Source organism: Apium graveolens, chromosome 9 (genome assembly GCF_009905375.1).
Source record: "Apium graveolens cultivar Ventura chromosome 9, ASM990537v1, whole genome shotgun sequence".
Taxonomy (NCBI): Eukaryota; Viridiplantae; Streptophyta; class Magnoliopsida; order Apiales; family Apiaceae; genus Apium; species Apium graveolens.
In genome coordinates this window covers 137,759,024-137,778,266 of record NC_133655.1, presented here as the reverse complement: position 1 = coordinate 137,778,266, position 19,243 = coordinate 137,759,024, and positions in this window count along the sequence as shown.

Genomic DNA, 19,243 nt, shown 5'->3' with positions numbered 1-19,243 from the left:
ATATTCATTAAATAAAATAAAGTTATCGAATAAACCTTATTCGATTAATAGTTTTAAAAACTATATCAATATATATATATATATATAAATATATATTATACTCGGGAGCCTCGCCTCCCGGTTTTAGAAATATGTTCACCTTTTATCCCCTATACTAAGGGTAAACTCAAATACCGCTTATCTCTAGCATAGGTATTATGCAACTATAAGCATTTGAACCAACAGATATATAAATCAAGAATATGAAACAGGCATGCATATATACCATATCACATGCTACAATATATCGCAAGAATTTGCTAATAACCAATATGCATTTATCGTAAGATCATGCATATACACATATACATCACAACAACAGTTATACGGGTAGAAAACTTGCCTGAGCGACTGGGGGTTACGAATAGCTCGGGACGAGTCTGGTAACCTATAAACAACAAGTAAGTTGGAATTAAACCAAAGTCACTTGTAAATCTATACATTAACCAACTTAGACTCTAACGCTCGTTTTGCGCTTACTGATTCTCTTAAGTCACTCGAGTACCCTCGGCTCCACCATTTTTAATAATTTAACCATTACGAGTTTTAAGGCGATTCCTTCGCGAGTATCTTACCAACTGCCTATTACACCTTACATAAATGTTTCATACTTCAATTAGTCCTTTAAGGTCTTTAACCTATGTTTCAAAGTAAGGCGAGGGGTAAGGGTTTGTTCGCGAAACGTCGTTACTTAAAACGGCCGTTTCTCCTAAACCGTTTATCGGAATCCAACGAACCACATATCAAAACGAAGCTCGTAACATGAACTATCTAAACATGGCAATGGTCAAAACCTAGCAGTGAGTTCAAGGGTTCTCATGTTAAGAACAAAAACAGTCTACGGTAAATCGGGCATTACGACGGCTATGTTTACGCGATTACCCAATTTTAAACCACTCCAAATCATCTCACAATCAACCCACAATCACAACCCAATCAAAACTCCATCCATACTTTATCATAACAGCCCCAACAACTCAACCTTAACAATTTATACTATTCTTTATCATGAATTTAAACTACACTTAAGTTCATTAATCAACAACCAAGATTTACAACTCCAAAAACATCCCAAAACCAACTAATCTCTACATACACAACCATCAAGCCTCTCATGAACTAGAATACTCATATTATGCTCTTAACATTCAATAACAAAGCTTGGTTAAGAGATTATACCTTCCTTGAAGCTTCTTAACACAACACAAGAGCTTTGAATGCCTAAAGAACCTTGATTCTTGCTTGTATAACCTTAAACTTTCATAAATATTCAAGAAAACTAAAGTTATTTCTTGAAGGTTACTATTCACCATCTTCTTCCTTGATTTATGGGAAGAGATTGTGAAGGAATTAGGAGCTTAAACTTATAGGATATCCATATCTATGTACAAGGAACCTTAGATAATTACCTTGTGATTTAACAATGCTTGGAACTTGATTTTTGGAAATTTCTTCTTTGAAAAAGAAGAAAAGCCGAGAGCAAGCTTGGAGAAAGAGAGATTTTTTGTGTTTTTGCTTTGATTTGATTCTTTGGTTGGTTGTTTTTGATTTGTTTTTGGGTAATTACCTTTCTAACCTTGACTTTGTGTGGTTATAAACCAACCACATCTCCTTCCTCCCTATGTCATGCTTATGTCATCCTGTGATGTCATCCTCCCCTCTTTGTCCTCTTCTCATTGGTTGGATGACATCATCCCCTCTAATCTCTTTGATTAACTTCCTAATTGTTTGCCTAATGACCGCTGATCTGTTATACGGTTCGCTTAACTTTCGTTTTCGTTTATCGTTTGAGGGATCATACCCGGGATCTTATTACTTAGGTTCCCTTAACCTTTCTCAATATATTGTATTCCTTTTATGATCCTCTCTTATAATCCTTTAATTTAAATCCTTTTTATCTTGTTACCTTTTACTCAATTCTTTCCGTATCTAGTGGATTTCCAGGAAAAACCAAAGTGTTCGGAATTGGATTTTGACGATCTTTACATACACTTATATACCATATAGAGTACTAATAAACTCTCAGAATATCCATAACAGAACCCCTACATAGTGTGGCATGAAAAGTTTTCTCATTCAGCTAAAACACTATTCATAAGGGTTACAAAAAGTTCAAAATTTTCGGGTTATTACAATAACCACCAATCACAATTCATGAAGAACACTCCAAACTCTGACGTACTTTCATGACATGAAGTAGATAAAATTGGAGAAGAGTTTCAATCAAAGTAACGATAGCAGGTTAATACCATTCTTAATCATATGCCTTCGATAGAAGACTTAACTCAAAGGTTCGTTTAGTCCTTTTGAAACATGGTCCAGGCTCATTCTCAAGATAGTACCTTCTAAGATAGATAGCCCGCTAATGGCGATTACACGAATTAAACCTTTACCCAACTACTATTACGGTTGATTATTGCACAGTCATCAGAAGGAATGTCAATCTTCCGAACCGTAATACAACCTTCCCGGCTTCAACCATCATCACTGCATTCCTTTGGCACACGCGCCTATGATTATCCTCTTACCTTTAAAGTGTCGGCCACCTCTTTGGCCTTTCCTGATAGTAAAATTTCCTTACAGTCAATGTCATTTTAACCACCTCCAAATAAATTTTCTACCTTATTTCAATCACAGCTTATGTGAAGATGCTTTTCTTTAATATCTGATGAGTAAATAAAATAAAAAAAAAATATCACCATTTTTCCATAAGTTATTGCCTCAATCTTTAGAGGTTAATCACTGTCACGACTGACTCTCAATCATACTTAGAACATCTTTTATCTTAGGTCCTAATTGCCCTGAACAATTTCGACCTTTACTGGTTCGATTCGTACTTTCTCGTGGTTTAACACGTGCCCCACTTGGCAAAATTATAATTACGTCATATTTCCTTTATCAACATTTCTATTCTTGAGAATTTTGAATATTACCTTTCTCCTTGTAAAACCTCTAAGGTTATCCTTCAATCGTTCCTCATGTATTCCCTAGATACAGGGCATATCACAATACCATTTACTAATACTAGAACCATTGTCTATATTCTTCTGAAAAATTTCCCCACTGATTCTTAAAGGTTGTTGTTACCTTAACCCTTTCCCAATCATACTGTCAAAACTCTTACTGTCCCTATTACGGGTGACATGCCAACCTTTATGCAGTTCCCTAGGATTCATTTTAAGTTACCAATGTTCTATCCTTAATTCCACCTTTAAAAGGTACCTGCATCCTTCCATGGATAAATCAAGTCATATATCCTTGATAGATTATCTTATTCATCATTCCCACCTCGATAGTCTATACCTAACTTCATAATAGCATCCTTATTCATATTGAGGTCAATCCATATGGCCTCCAAAAGATAACAATGGTCATCCGCTTTTCTTTCCTGATTTGGTAATGATAACATGGATGTTCTGGAAGATATTGGTCATGTTCAACGTGAACTTCTTCTTAATAATTCCTTATTTACTTTTGTTGTTTATCTCAACAGTCATCTCAATGTTGGGATACCTCTCATACCTGGCGTCTCCCTTTCTGAGTATCGAGCCACCGGTCTTACATTTCACATTATTGAAGGTCACTTCCTTCATCCAATTTTCCTACTTTCTTACTTTCTTGTCTCCTTAGTCTATCCGCGTCTTATTATTTATCCTTCGAACTATCTAAAGGTTTCCTTGAATCCTCCCAACTTAAAGGGGATAAAATGTACATAACTCGTATGCCTTCAACCATCAACTTTAACTCATGGTGAATCACCCTCATACCAATGATTACATACTTTCCTATTTCTATTGCTACGAGTCTTTAGGGTTTCCTCATACCCGACTCCCTTATCATACCTCAAACTCTATTGCCTTTATATCCCTTTCCACTTCAGTTCCTTTTTATTTCCCTTTCTCTTATCATTATTTCATGAACCAACACAACATAAGCATTGATTTCAAACATCCCGTCATTCTGGATTCGTGTCCTTAGAACGAATCTTGACAACTTTTACAACTTAGATTCATAATTCATCATACTCGTCTGCCTTTGTTCTGGCTCTAAAGCTTTTACTCTATCTCTATAACCTTGGGAAGTACTTTCCTGAAAACAATTGACTGAACTTAAATCAGTTTATTATAATCTCTTGCTCCGTGCCTTCCTTGGTCTTTCACCAGCGGGTGGTCTCTCTCTTAGGAGGGTAAGTGATAAAAACAGTCTTTTGTGATTCATCAATCATTTAGAATCTCAAATGATTCCTATATTTCCTTTATCCAGGCTCTTGCCTCGACTGGGTCAGCTTGTTCCTTGGAACTCTGAGAGCTTAGCAACTTAGAGGTCCTGAAAGAATTTCACACCACATTGTTTCCTCAAGGTGGTGGTTGGGAATAAAATATAAGTTCTGTTTAGACAGGTTCATGAATTTCCGTATAGGAGTACCGTCTCGGGTCTCCTTATCTCGCTCGACTTCTGCTGTCTTAGTCTAAATATTTCTTCCTACTCCCCATAATTGGGGTCATCTTTTAATTTAAAATCTTCATTTTCCACTTTATTATGTTCCGAATTCTTTATATCTTAATTGCGACCTCCCTGATTATCACATTCAAGGTTTGCCCCTAATCTTATTCCTTGTGGGGGCATATTACTTGGAAAATTTTGAGAATCTCCGGATATTTGTCTTACTTACTTTGCTTAAGTCTTCCCCTCGTTTAGTCCTTGCACGATTGCAAATTATGAATTCTCAAGTTCGATAAACTTCATGACACTCTCTTAAGTGTTAATAGAGCAATTAATAATGCGATTTTATCACAAACAAACTAATCTGAACTGAAATTAACGAATATATACATAACCATTTGTTCGAGGGTACAACAACTGAACATATTAAAGAGGATTACATCATATGAACTTATCGCTCATATCCCAAAAGTACTACCATAGATAGTCATCTCGTCATTAAAACTAATCATTCATAACTTAGGCTAATCCTCCAAAAGCGGTGCTACATGAAACCCTTGTTTGATTGCTCTGGCTCTACACACTACCATGGATTAAGAGATGCGAGCATGCACGACATCCCTAACCTGCTCCATCACAGAGGTGATGAGGTCTAAGATAGTCGCAAGTAGAGCTGGATCAACCTGACCCTCAAGATGGCCTCTAGCTGTAACACGGGTGGTAGCCTCAATCCTTTCCATGCTATACGCTAATCCTGCCGGAAGTATCCCACCCTCAATCCTTGGTGCAGTAAGTCGATCCAACAGATCACTCCTAACATTCCGGGCCTCTGACAGGCCACCCAAAGTCATATGATAATCAGCGATAAGAGAAGCCTGAGTGGTAGCATCTAGCAGTCCATGGGGTGCAGGTGGTGCAGACCCAGGAGATCCAAATGGATAACTAAGCACGGTATCAGGTGACAATGGTGCAGGGGATAAAGGTGGCATTTCCTCAGTATGTGCTGGGCTCTGTACAGGGGAGGGAACAGGAATTGGTGGAACCTCATGGATGTCTACAGGAGCCTCTGGAAGAGGGTCTGATACTGGTATAATTGGGGTCGTGGAAGGCCCCACTTCTTCTGCCCTCATTAACCTTTGTGCCCTTGGTAATTCTTCATCCTCTATTGCCACCCTCGCGGCCATTCTTGCTCTGGTAGTCGCCCTGACTACGGTCATCTGTTCCTCAGCGGTCCTCTCTTCATTCTCATCAGGATCCTCCATGAGATCCTCCTCAGCCACAATCCTTTCCGGAATAACATCCTCAACCGCAACATTCTCTATCTGAACCTCATCCGGTCCCTCATTAGGGTACTCCATCGGATTCACAATTTGATCTCCAACTTGTAATAAAACATCCTCATGCTGATGCTCCTGAACCTCAAGGTTCGGTGCCCGCTGCCCTATACGAGAACGAACTATGTTACTATCACGATATTTATAAGGGTTCCCATAAGGGTTTTAACTGTCAGTACTACGTTAGGTAGCCCGACTATGAACTTGGCAAGAGTTCTTATCATCTTAGTGAACTTATTATCTTAACGTCACATCATCTCTGAGGTTTATAACGCTTAGCTCTGATACCACTTCTGTAACACCCCCAAATCCGGGGTCGGGGATCCGGGTTGTCACGAGTTCCATTTCCCTTAATAACACCCAATCTTAATACACAATCAACTACTCTGTACTGTGACCCCACAATAACACACACACACCACAAGTTATAGTCTCAGAGATGAATATCCAGAAATAATCACAAGTCATTTTATTCCACAATTATCTGCCAATACACCTTAAAAGGTTTTCTGAATAAATTTATATTTTCTTTGCCATTATTACAATTCATAAATATACATAAATCTGGTACATCAAAAGTTGAAAGCCTAGCCTATTGGTAGCTCCTACCTCAGCTATGGCGGCATCAACGCTTCTAGAAAACTGCGGAACGTCTCCTAATCGCTTGCGAATCGGGAGCTTGGTCCTGTTCATCTTATCTATCTGATGTTGTGTGATGAAAGAAGAAAGCAAGGATGAGCAGCCAGCCCACCAAAATAATATGTATAATGATTAACAATATATGAGCCTACTCATAATACTCATGAAAGTCTTGGTCAAAAGAAATGAACCAAGTTGATATCTTAATGCGATGAAGTCGCAAAATATTCAGTATATATATATATACATATATACTTTACAAAATATTGGAAGTCCTCTTCCATGCATAATATACACAAAGTCCCAGTGTATAACTGTATAAAAAAAATATCGTTGCAAGGTGATCTCATATATCTAACCTTGTCTCAACGTTTTTCTGAAAATCTTTGTCATTCATAAGACAATTATTAATTAGATATAAGTTTAAAAGACGAAGTTACAAGATACCCCAATATACTTATATCTTTCCCAAATACTACTTGAACAACCACCGTTCAAGTTATAATCAGTTTCAAAAGTTCATCACATAGATGAGACTATAAGACAAGATTTGAATAGATTCAACCTTTGAAATATTATTAAAGGAAATGAAGTTATGATATACTTCATTTAGTTCTGATATATATATATATCCACATATACATCTTCTTTATACATTTCCTGAAAACCTCTGTCATGTAAAGTATGAACAGAATTGCAATATCCAATAAATTTGGAAAGGAAAAGAATTTTGGCATAAACCAGATATCTTGCTGATCAGGCAAAGATACCAATAAGTAACCTTTTCTACTAGTAGATGGACGAATTCCCCACTGGTCATCACCCTGGTCGTAATAGGGCCTTATGCTGGACTGCTACTCAGCCACTTATGCATTTGATGGACTCCCACTGAGCCACTTACACTATCATGGACGCCCACTGAGCCCATGTTGCTTATGACGACTCAATAGATGGACTTACTTCCCGAACGTTGGGTAAGTAATCAATTCATTTACCAAAACTGCAACCGTGTTGCGAATATAAAATACACCACAGAGCCGGATCCCTCAGGTTTTAAGTGAGTATTTAAATCCCCTTAAAAAGGAAGATCTTAAATATAAAAATGAGTTTTGGGATCCGCTCTAACTTTTAAAAATCATTTTGAAGACTCGTAAACACTTTAAAGAGTGTTTGGAGTAAAGCTGATTTAATGAAGTAAATCAGTCCCCAGAATATTTAGAAAATGTCTGAATATTATTATTTAAATAATATTCCCACAAAGAATAATCTTTATAAAATAATTGAAGTAGAAGTATTAAAACTTATACTTGAAATGAGTATTAAATAACCAAAGATATACTTATATGAAAGTACTATCTTTATTTGAATAATCGAAAATAAGTTTGATTATTGACACCTTATTCTTTAATAAAATAAAGAATATATCTCAGCAAATAATCGGAGTCATAGATCCTCAAATGAATATTCAAATAATATTCATTAAAAAATATAAACTGAGTCATAAGCCCTCGAATGAATATTCAAATAATATTCAATAAATAATATAAAAGAGTCGTAAGCCCTCGATTGAATATTCAAAATAATATTCATTTAATATAAAGGAGTCATAAGCCTTCGAATAATATTTGAAATAATATTCAATAATAAAATAAAGTTAAAGTTACCGAATAAACCTTATTCGATTAATAGTTTTGAAAACTATGACCATATATATATATAAGTATATATATATATATATATATCCATATATACAAAATCTACTCGGGATCCTCGACTCCCGGTTTTAGAAAATATTTTCACCTTTGGGTCCCTATACTAAGGGTATATGCAAATTACCGCTATCCACTAGCATAGGTATTATCAACAATTATATATGGAAAGAATACGAAACAGGCATGCATATATATATACCATAGCAGCATGCTTCAATATATAACAACATTTGCTAATTAACCAACATGCATCTATCGCAAGATAATGCATATACACATATACATCACAACAACAGTTATAACTGGTAGAAAACTTGCCTGAGCGACTTGGGGTGATAAAAGGCTCGGGACGAGTCTGGTAACCTATAAACAACAAGTAAGTTGGAATTAAACCAAAGTCACTTGTAAATCTATACTTTAACTAACTTAGACTCTAACGCTTGTTTTGCGCTTACTGACTCGCTTAAGTCACTCGGGTATCCTCGGCTCCACCATTTTTAATAATTTAACCTTTACGAGTTTTAAGGCGATTCCTTCGCGAGTGTCTTACCAACTGCCTAACACACTTACCATAAATGTTTCATACATTAATTAACCCTTTTTGGTCTTTAACCTATGTTTCAAAGTAAGGCGAGGGGAAAAGTTTCGTTCGCGAAATGCCGTTACATGAAACGGTCGTTTCTCCTAAACCGTGCATCGGAATCGAACGAACTACATATCAAAACAAAGCTCGTAACATGAGCTATCTAAATATGGCAATGGTCATAATCTAGCAGGGGGTTCTCGGGTCCTAATGTTATGCACAAAAACAGTCTAAAGAAAATCGGACGTTACGACGGCTATGTTTACGCGATTTCCCAATTTTAAACCATTCAAAACCAACCCAATTCAACCTCAAATCCAACATACAACCAACATCCATCCTTATCACATCATAACAACCCCAACCAATTCAATTTTACCATTCATACTTATGCCTAAGCTTAACTTTAACCATGCTTAAGTTCTTTTAATCAAAACAACAACATTTACCATTCCATTTCAATACCATTTCAATCCCAAACTCTAAATCACAAACATCAAGCTACAATATCACCCTACTAATCAAAATCATCTTATAATACATAGGAATCTAGGGTTTGGAGATGATATACCTTCCTTGAAGTGGTGGGAGGAGCTAGGAAGCCTTAAGAAGCTTTGAGAAGTCTTAGGAATGCTTGGATCTTCAAGGAAAACAAGAAAAATTTCAAGTTAAAAACTTGAAAACACTATTCATTGTCTTCTTCTTTGATTAAATGAAGAAGATTGAGAAGGAATTGATGGCTTAAACTCATGATATAGCCCTAACTAAGCATAAAGATGATTAGGGAATTATCTTACCAATTTAGGAGGCTTGGATCTTGAGTTTTGAATTTCTTGCCCTTTAAAATGATAAAAAGCCGAGAGCAAAGATGAACCATGCCTTGGTTTCTTTTTGATTTTGATGAAGAATGAATTTGCTTGGCTTGGTTGACTTGTTTTTGTGTTTGATTTAGTTAATTACCTAGTTGCCCTTGATTTTGTGTGGTTAAAAAGCCACCACATCTCCTTCCTTCCCATGTCATGCCCATGTCATGTGGTGATGTCATCTTTCCCTCCTTGTCCTCTTCTCATTGGTTGGGTGACATCACTCTCTCTAATCCCTTTGATTAACTTCCTAATTGTTTGCCTAATGACCGCTGATCTGTTATACGGTTCGCTTAACTTTCGTTCTCGTTTATCGTTTGAAGGATCATACCCGGGATCTTATTACTTAGGTTCCCTTAACCTTCCTCAATACATTATATTCCTTTTTATGATCCTCTATTATAATCCTTTAATTTAAATCCTTTTTATTCTGTTACCTTATACTCAATTCTTTCTGTATCTGGTGGATTTCCGGGAAAAACCAAAGTGTTCGGAATTGGATTCTGAGGATCTTTACATACACTTATATACCATATAGAGTACTAATAAAATCTCAGAATATCAATAACAGAACCCCTACATAGTGTGGCATGAAAAGTTTTCTCATTCAGCAAAAACACTATTCATAAGGGTTTCAAAAATTTCCAAAAAAATTGGGGTTATTACATGCTTGTGCCAATTTTGAGATTTGGCATTGTCTTTTCCTCATTCCTGGCTTCAATATTCTCATTGTCAGCTATAAGTGCAACTGATCCACCTTTTCTCTTTCCCTTTTCCAACAGCTCATCTTACTCCATTTCAAGTTTATAGGTCTTCAAAATTCCATATAATCTTTCAAGTGTGAAGTCCTTATAATCTTGATAATTTCTTAAAGAAACAGTCATAGGCTTCCATTCCTTTGGTAGAGACCTCAGAAATTTTAAATTGGAGTCCTTGACTTGGTACACTCTACCATACAGCTTCAATCCATTCAACAGTTTCTGAAATCTGTTGAAGGTATCATTTAATGATTCTCCTTCTTCAAAATGAAAATATTCATACTGTTGAATGAGAAGCTGCATTTTGTTTTCTCTAACTTGCTCAGTACCTTCACAGATAAGTTGCACAGTATCCCAAATTTCCTTAGCAGTTTGGCTGTTAATGACATTGTCAAACATATCTTGATCTAGGCCATTAAACAGAATGTTCATGGCTTTCTTGTCCTTGTGAACCTCTTCAATATCTTCAACAGTCCATTCTGCTTTTAGCTTGGGAATAGACTGTCCAACAACAACTGTTGCAGTAGCAGCTGTGGCCACCTTGTGAGGGATGTGAGGACCATTTTCAATGCAGTTGATGTAGCTTTTATCTTGAGAGAGAAGATATAAATGCATCTTCACTTTCCAGTGATGATAGTTATCTATTTCCAGGATTGGAATCTTTACACCAATATCCTTCTTACTCAAGATGTTAGCAGAATAGATCGTTAAACTCTTTGTATGTTAAGAGCTTGCTCTGATACCAAATGTTATTCCCAGTGGATTAACAATGAGATTTACAGAAGGGGGGTTGAATGTAAATCTCAAAACTTTTTCAAGTTTTGAGCAGTTTCTAAGGCTAAGTGTTTTAGTGAACGAATGTGTGTGAATTGCTTGAAGCTAATACACACAGATATATATTCAAAAACAAATGTAAAGAACACAAAGAACTTAAAAACTTTTCTGGTGGATTTGTTGTTCCACCAGAGATGTGTTATTTCAGAAATCTGTGATTCAAAGAATTAAATCACAGCTGCGTCCTAGTACAAACTAGATGATTTTCTCTCTGGATTTTTCTAAACAGCTCTGGAAAATTCACCATCTAATTACTAGCTGCTACTTGGTTTATATATCACCAAGTTTACAAGTGAAGACAAAACTGTAAAATATAATTAAAAGATTCTTCACATGTTTCTGTTAGGAATATATGTACATTAGTTTGATGATATGTTTAACAAAACACTTAAGTAGAAATCTAGTGTTTGTAGCCTCAACGGATAAGACCACTTTGGCTATCCGTTGATGGTGTAGCTTTACTTAGAAATAAGTCTAGTGTTGTAGCACATTTCAGTCTCTGAATTTGAGATATAATTCTTAAATGTTGAGGGAAATTATAAGTCATGTTGACTACTAAAGGATATGCAGATAGGAAGGCCAATTGTAAATATTTCATGCCTTGTAATTTTGTATAAATGAAATGGTGTCAACGGATAACTTAAAGACCTTCAACGGATGAGAAACAAAGCTTCAACGGATGTCTCTAAAGCTTCAACGGATAACATCCTTCAACGGATGAGTGCATCAACGGATAGAGCTTCAACTGCTAACACATCAACGGATAAAGCCATCAACGGATGAAGGCTTCAACGGATGTTCTGTTAAATAGCAGTTGACAAGTGGTAGTTGTACCTACAAACAGAGGCACATGGGTTGACAGAGACAACTAAGATGTGGTAGCCTATTTCAGGAACATCAGAAAAAGCAGCCGTTCTACTCTAGTATAAAGAGGCAATAGTCAACAATGCACTGGAGTAAAATGGAGAAGAAACAAGTGGAGAACTTATTTTATTATTGTACTTTTATCTTTGTCTTCACTTGTAAACATGGTGTTATATAAACCAAGTAGCAGCTAGTAATTAGAAAAGAATTTTTCCAGAGCTGTTTAGAAAAATCTTGAGAATAATTATCTAGTTTGTACTAGGATGCAACTGTGATCAACTTCTTGAATCACAGATTTTCTGAAATACCATCTCTGGTGGAACAACAAATCCACCAGAAAAGTTTTTAAGGTCTGTTGTGTTCTGTACTTTTGTGCTTGAATATATATCTGTCTGTATTAGCTTAAAGCAATTCACACACTTGTTTATCTTAAACACAAAGCCTTTGAAACTGCTCAAAACTTGAAAAAGTTTTGAGATTTACATTCAACCCCCCTTCTGTAAATCTCATTGTTAGTTCACTAGGAATAACAATTGGTATCAGAGCAGGCTCTTGACACACAAAGAGTTTAAAGTTCTTGGAAACTAACAAAGATGAGTAAGAAGGATATTGGAGTAAAAATCCCAGTTCTTGACAAAGACAGTTATCACCATTGGAAGGTGAAAATGCACCTTCATCTACTCTCCCAAGATGAAGGTTATGTAAACTGCATTGAGAATGGTCCTCACATTCCCCACAAAGTAGCCACAGTTGCTACAGCCACAATTGTTGTTGGTCAATCCATTCCAAAACCTAGAGCAGAATGGAAAATGGAAGACACAGAAGAAGTCCACAAGGATAAGAAGGCTATGAACATTTTGTTTAATGATCTTGACAAGGATATGTTTGATAATGTGATAAATTGCACAACTGCCAAAGAGGTTTGGGACACAGTTCAGCTACTGTGTGAAGGTACAGAACAAGTAAAAGAAAACAAAATGCAGCTTCTCATTCAACAGTATGAGTATTTTCATTTTGAAGAAAATGAATCTTTAAATGACACATTCAATAGATTCCAAAAGCTGTTGAATGGACTGAAGCTGTATGGTAGAGTGTACCAGGTGAAGGATTCAAATCTTAAATTTTTAAGATCCTTGCCAAAGGAATGGAAACCCATGACTGTCTCCTTGAGAAACTCTCAAGATTATAAGGACTTCACTCTTGAAAGATTATATGGAATCTTGAAGACTTATGAACTAGAGCTGGAACAGGATGAGGTATTGGAGAAGGGAAGAAAGAAAGGAGGTTCAGTTGCCTTGGTAGCTGAAAATGAGAAAGAATGCAGACAAGAAACTGTGAGATCAACATTAAACTCCAAAGATGGCACAAGCAAATCAGAATCAAGCAAGGGTAAGGAGCAAGTTGCTGAGAATGAAGACAACTCCAGCCAAGATGACTCTGATGGTATTGATGAGCATCTTGCATTTCTGTCCAGAAGATTTGCAAAGATGAAATTTAAGAAAAACACTAGAGCCACTAAACCTCATAAGAACATGGTGGACAAATCCAAGTTCAAGTGTTTCAATTGTGGTATAAGTGGACACTTTGCAAGTGAGTGCAGAAAGCCAACTACTGAAAAGAAGAAATTTGACCAAGTAGATTACAAAAAGAAATATTTTGATCTGCTCAAGCAAAAGGAGAAGGCTTTCATTACTCAAGAAAAAGACTGGGCAGCTGATGGAGAAGAAGAGGATGAAGATGTGGAATATGTCAACTTGGCTCTCATGGCTGATTCTGAGGAAAATGAAGTTAGTTTATTAAGCAACCAGGTAATCACTACTGATTTAACACAGCTTACTAAAGAAGAGTGCAATGATGCTTTTAATGACATGTCTACTGAAATCTAATAGAAATGGGAAGGTAGGGGTTAACAAACATAACAATTACACACCTGATAAGTATGCTCCTAGAAAAAGCTGTGTGCATTGTAATAGTGTTAATCATCTATCTGCTAATTGCAAATCTATTAAGAAAACTCCCATACCTGTACTCTCTTCCATGCCTAATATGTCTGCATCACCTCTGCATGCTATGCCTGTTATGTCACAACAGAATCCTTATGCACATTTTGCAAACATGCCATATTTTAACAATCCTTATCTTGCTGCATTTAGTATGCCTCAAATGCCATACAATATGCCTATGTGAAATAACATGTTTGCACAATCCATGCCTTATCAAATTCCAAATGTGCTAAATGATTCTGTGACTAACCCTACACCTCAACCAACTACATCTAAGATCAAGGTTGACTTAAAGTTACCTAAGTCTAAAGATGCAGGAGGAATGAAGTCTAGGAGAAAGGCTAACATGAATGGACCCAAGGAAACTTGGGTACCAAAATCAACTTGATTGATTTTATGGTGTGCAGGGAAACAGAAGAAATCTATGGTACTTGGACAGTGGCTGTTCAAGACACATGACAGGAGATTTCTCCCTGCTCACAGAGTTTAAGGAGAAAGCTGGCCCTAGCATAACCTTTGGAGATGACAGCAAAGGGTTTACTATGGGATATGGCTTGATTTCAACAAGGAATGTCATCATTGATGAAGTTGCATTAGTTGATGGTCTCAAGCACAACTTACTGAGCATCAGTCAACTATGTGATAGAGGGAATACAATTTCCTTCAATTCTGAAGCCTGTGTTGTCACCAGTAAGAAAGACAACAAAGTGGTTCTAACTGGAGTTAGAAAAGGAAATGTGTACTTAGCTGACTTCAACTCTACTGATGCAGAATCTATTACTTGTCTCTTCAGCAAAGCAAGTCCAGTTGAAAGTTGGCTATGGCACAAGAAGCTATCTCATTTGAATTTCAAGATAATGAATGATCTAGTCAAAAAGGACTTAGTTAGAGGAATTCCTCTTGTTGAATTCTCAAGGGATGGTTTGTGTGATGCTTGTCAGAAAGACAAACAAAGGAAAGCATCATTCAAAAAGAAGCTTGAAACAACAATTGATGAACCATTACAGCTGCTACATATGGATTTGTTTGGACCAGTCAATATATTGTCAATTGCAAGAAAAAGATATTGCTTAGTGATTGTAGATGATTTCTCAAAGTTTTCATGGGTCTATTTTCTTGGATCAAAGGATGAAGCAAGTGAAATCATTATCAATCACATCAGGCAAGTCAATAATCATCCTGACCTGAAGGTTAGGAATATCAGGAGTGACAATGGAACTGAGTTCAAGAATTTGACAATGAGGCTGTTCTGTGAAGAAAATGGAATCATGCATGAGTTCTCAGCTCCAAGAACACCTCAGCAAAATGGGGTAGTTGAAAGAAAGAACAGATCTTTAATTGAGGCTGCTAGAACAATGCTTGAAGAATCAAAGTTACCAACATATTTCTGGGCTGAAGCTGTTAATTGTGCCTGCTACACTCAGAATATTTCTTTGATCAATCAAGCTAAAGGCATGACTCCTTATCAGTTGTTCAAGAGAAGAAAACCAACTCTAAACTTTCTTCATGTCTTTGGATGTAAATGCTTTATACTGAGAAATCAATCTGACCATAAAGGGAAGTTTGATGCAAAGGCTGATGAAGGGATATTTGTTAGTTACTCAGCTGGAAAATCTTATAGGGTCTACAATCTAAGAACCAACATTGTTATGGAATCTGTGCATGTTGTGTTTGATGATAAAAAGATTGATGGACTAACAGATGAGGGACACCATGAGAGACTCAAATTTGACAACATTGAGATATATTGTGATGATAGTGAAGAGGAGACTGATGGAGATGACACTTCAAAAGGGATTCAAAACATGCCCTTGGATAATGCACAAAATTCTGCATCCGTTGATAGAGGCAATGCAGTATCCGTTGAAAGACATAATGCATCATCCGTTGAAGTACAAAATGAAGCATCCGTTGATCATAGTTCATCAACGGATAATCGATTTACATCATCAGTTGATAGAACTCCAAGTTCCCTGTAAAGGACCAACAACTCAGGGGGAGTTTCAACTAATCAACACTCTGTCTCACATCATGACAATACTGAGGCCACCTCATCTAGAGTATATCTTCCACCTCAAAGGAAATGGACCAAGAATCATCCCTTTGAACTGATCATTGGTGATGCATCATCTAAAGTACAAACAAGAAAAGCTACTCAAGATGAATGTCTGTATAGTAGTTTTCTATCTCAGGAGGAACCTAAGAAAGTGGAAGAAGCTTTATTGGATCCAGATTGGATATTAGCTATGCAGGAAGAGCTGAACCAATTTGAGAGAAACAAAGTTTGGAAGCTGGTACCCAAACCAAAGAACAAGAGTCCTATTGACACAAAATGGGTATTCAGAAACAAGATGGATGAAAATGGCATTGTCATAAGGAATAAAGCCAGATTGGTTGCTAAAGGCTATTCTCAACAAGAGGGAATAGATTTTGATGAGACATATGCTCCTGTTGCAAGACTTGAAGCCATCAGAATTTTTCTAGCCTATGCAGCCCATGCCAATTTCAAAGTCTATCAAATGGATGTCAAGAGTGCATTTCTAAATGGGAAATTGGAGGAAGAAGTTTATGTAAGTCAACCTCCAGGGTTTGAAGATTCAAATTTTCCAGACTATGTGTATTATCTGTTGAAAGCACTCTATGGACTGAAGCAAGCACCTAGAGCCTGGTATGAAACCTTATCAAAATTCCTTTTGGAGAATCACTTCACTAGAGGTACTGTTGATAAAACTCTCTTCTTTAGGAATGTTAATGGCTCTAGTATACTTGTTCAAATTTATGTAGATGACATAATATTTGGATCTACAGATGATAAGCTTTGTAAAAAGTTTGCTAAGCTAATGCAAAGTAATTATGAAATGAGCCTGATGGGAGAACTAACCTATTTTCTTGGTTTACAAGTTAAACAAGTTAGTGATGGAATTTTCATTAGTCAAACTAAATATATTTATGATCTTTTAAAGAAGTTTGACTTAATAGAATGTTCATCTGCAAAAACTCCCATGGCCACTGCCACCAAACTTGAATTAAATAAGACTGAAAGGTCTGTGGACATTACAAGTTATAGAGGCATGGTTGGTTCACTTTTATATTTAACTGCCAGTAGACCAGATATAATGTTTTCTACATGTCTCTGTGCTAGATTTCAAGCTGACCCTAAAGAATCTCACTTAGTAGCTATTAAAAGAATTTTCAGATATCTCAAGGGGACTCTAAATCTAGGAATTCGGTACCCTAGAGAGTCTGGTTTTGATCTAATTGGCTACTCAGATGCAGACTATGCAGGTTGCAAAATAGACAGGAAAAGTACAACAGGCTCATGCCAATTCCTGGGAAACAAGCTTGTATCATGGTTTAGCAAAAAGCAGAATTCAGTCTCTACTTCTACAGCTGAGGCTGAATACATTGCTCCTGGAAGTTGCTGCTCTCAAGTGTTATGGATGAGGAATCAACTCCTTGATTATGGACTACATGTTGATAGAATTCCTATTTTTTGTGACAACACAAGTGCCATAGCCATAACAGAGAATCCTGTGCAGCACTCAAGGACCAAGCACATTGATATCAAGTACCACTTCATTAGGGAACATGTGATGAAAGGTACAGTGGAACTTCATTTTGTTCCAAGTGAACAACAAATTGCAGACATATTTACCAAGCCACTTGATGAATCAACATTCACAAGATTGGTAAGTGAGCTAGGTATGCTTAATTACTCTTAAAATTCATGTCCTCATTGCAATTTGAATTGAAGCCTGAAATGTATTAGCTGCAAGAACAAATTTAATTTTTAACATAGATTATTCCATCAACGGATATTCCCTATCCGTTGAAAGTCAAAATTGTTCTGTCAACGGATGTTCATTATCCGTTGAAAGTCATATACATTTCTGGAATTTTTATCCGTCAACGGATAAAACTGAAGTGCTCTTCAACGGATGACAGTTTACCTTATCCGTTGAAATATCACATCAGTCGATTCAAGTGTTTCACAGTCGTTGATTCTATTGTCTTAACCGTTGATACTCATACATACAGCTGTATGTATTTGTTTTAAAGGTAGTTTTCAGAATACTTACAGTTTATTCTTAAACGGCTGAAATTCACTTACACATATTTATTGTTTAATCTCTTATTTATGTTTTTTTATTTGAGAAAGTATATAAGCCCTTCTGATTTTTCATTTTTACTTTACGCTTTCTTGAAATTTCAAAGCTTTTACCATTTTCTCTCTGCAAAACCTTCAAGTTATTCTCTGCAATTTCTACTCACAACAATGGCACGAGTAGTAAAGATTATGTCTCAATCTGGGTTCATCTATGAGAAGAACAATTTCATAGCTTTGGTAGAAAAGAATGAAGCCCACTCAGATTATCACAAAATGATGGACTTCATCAAAAACTGTAAACTTAGCTATGCAATGCTGGAAGCCCCAATGATTTACTGTGAAGTAGTTGAGGAGATTTGGACATCTGCTGAGTTCAACTCCATAGATATGACTATCTCCTTCACTCTCAAAGGTAAAAATCACTGTGTTAACTGTGATGACTTACTAGCATGTTTTAAATTACCTGAGAACAATGCCATGACACCACACACTGATAATGATGTATCCAACATGTTAGATTCCATAGGTTATTCTCTTAACTCTGCTAGTTTAGGGAGTATTAGAAGAAAAGGCCTTAGGAAAGAATGGAGTTTTCTTGGGGATGCCTTTATCAAGGTTTTCTCTGGGAAAATTAGCAATTTTGATGCCATAACTTCATCTCTTGTTAATATGCTCTATATGCTTGTTTCTGATAGGTATTTTAATTTTAGCAACTATATTATGCTAGAATTGGGTACTAGATTAGGTAACAAAGCTAATAGACCTAATAACATCTATTATGCTAGATTCTTTATGTTATTGGCTAACCATGTTGCTGAAGGTTTGGTCATTACGAATGAGAATAATAAACTCAAGTGCTGGGCACAAGAGAAAAGAGTTCTTGCAGATTTATTGAGAATGGATCTCAACAGCAGTGTGCCATTGGTATATTTACCAATCATGAATGCACCACAGGTAGGTGAGGTAATTGCTTCTACAACTCCTACTTCTTCCAACCCCTCTATTTCTTTATCTTCTAGTGTGGCCATGGAATCTGTGACAATGCCCCAACAGATTCCTACCA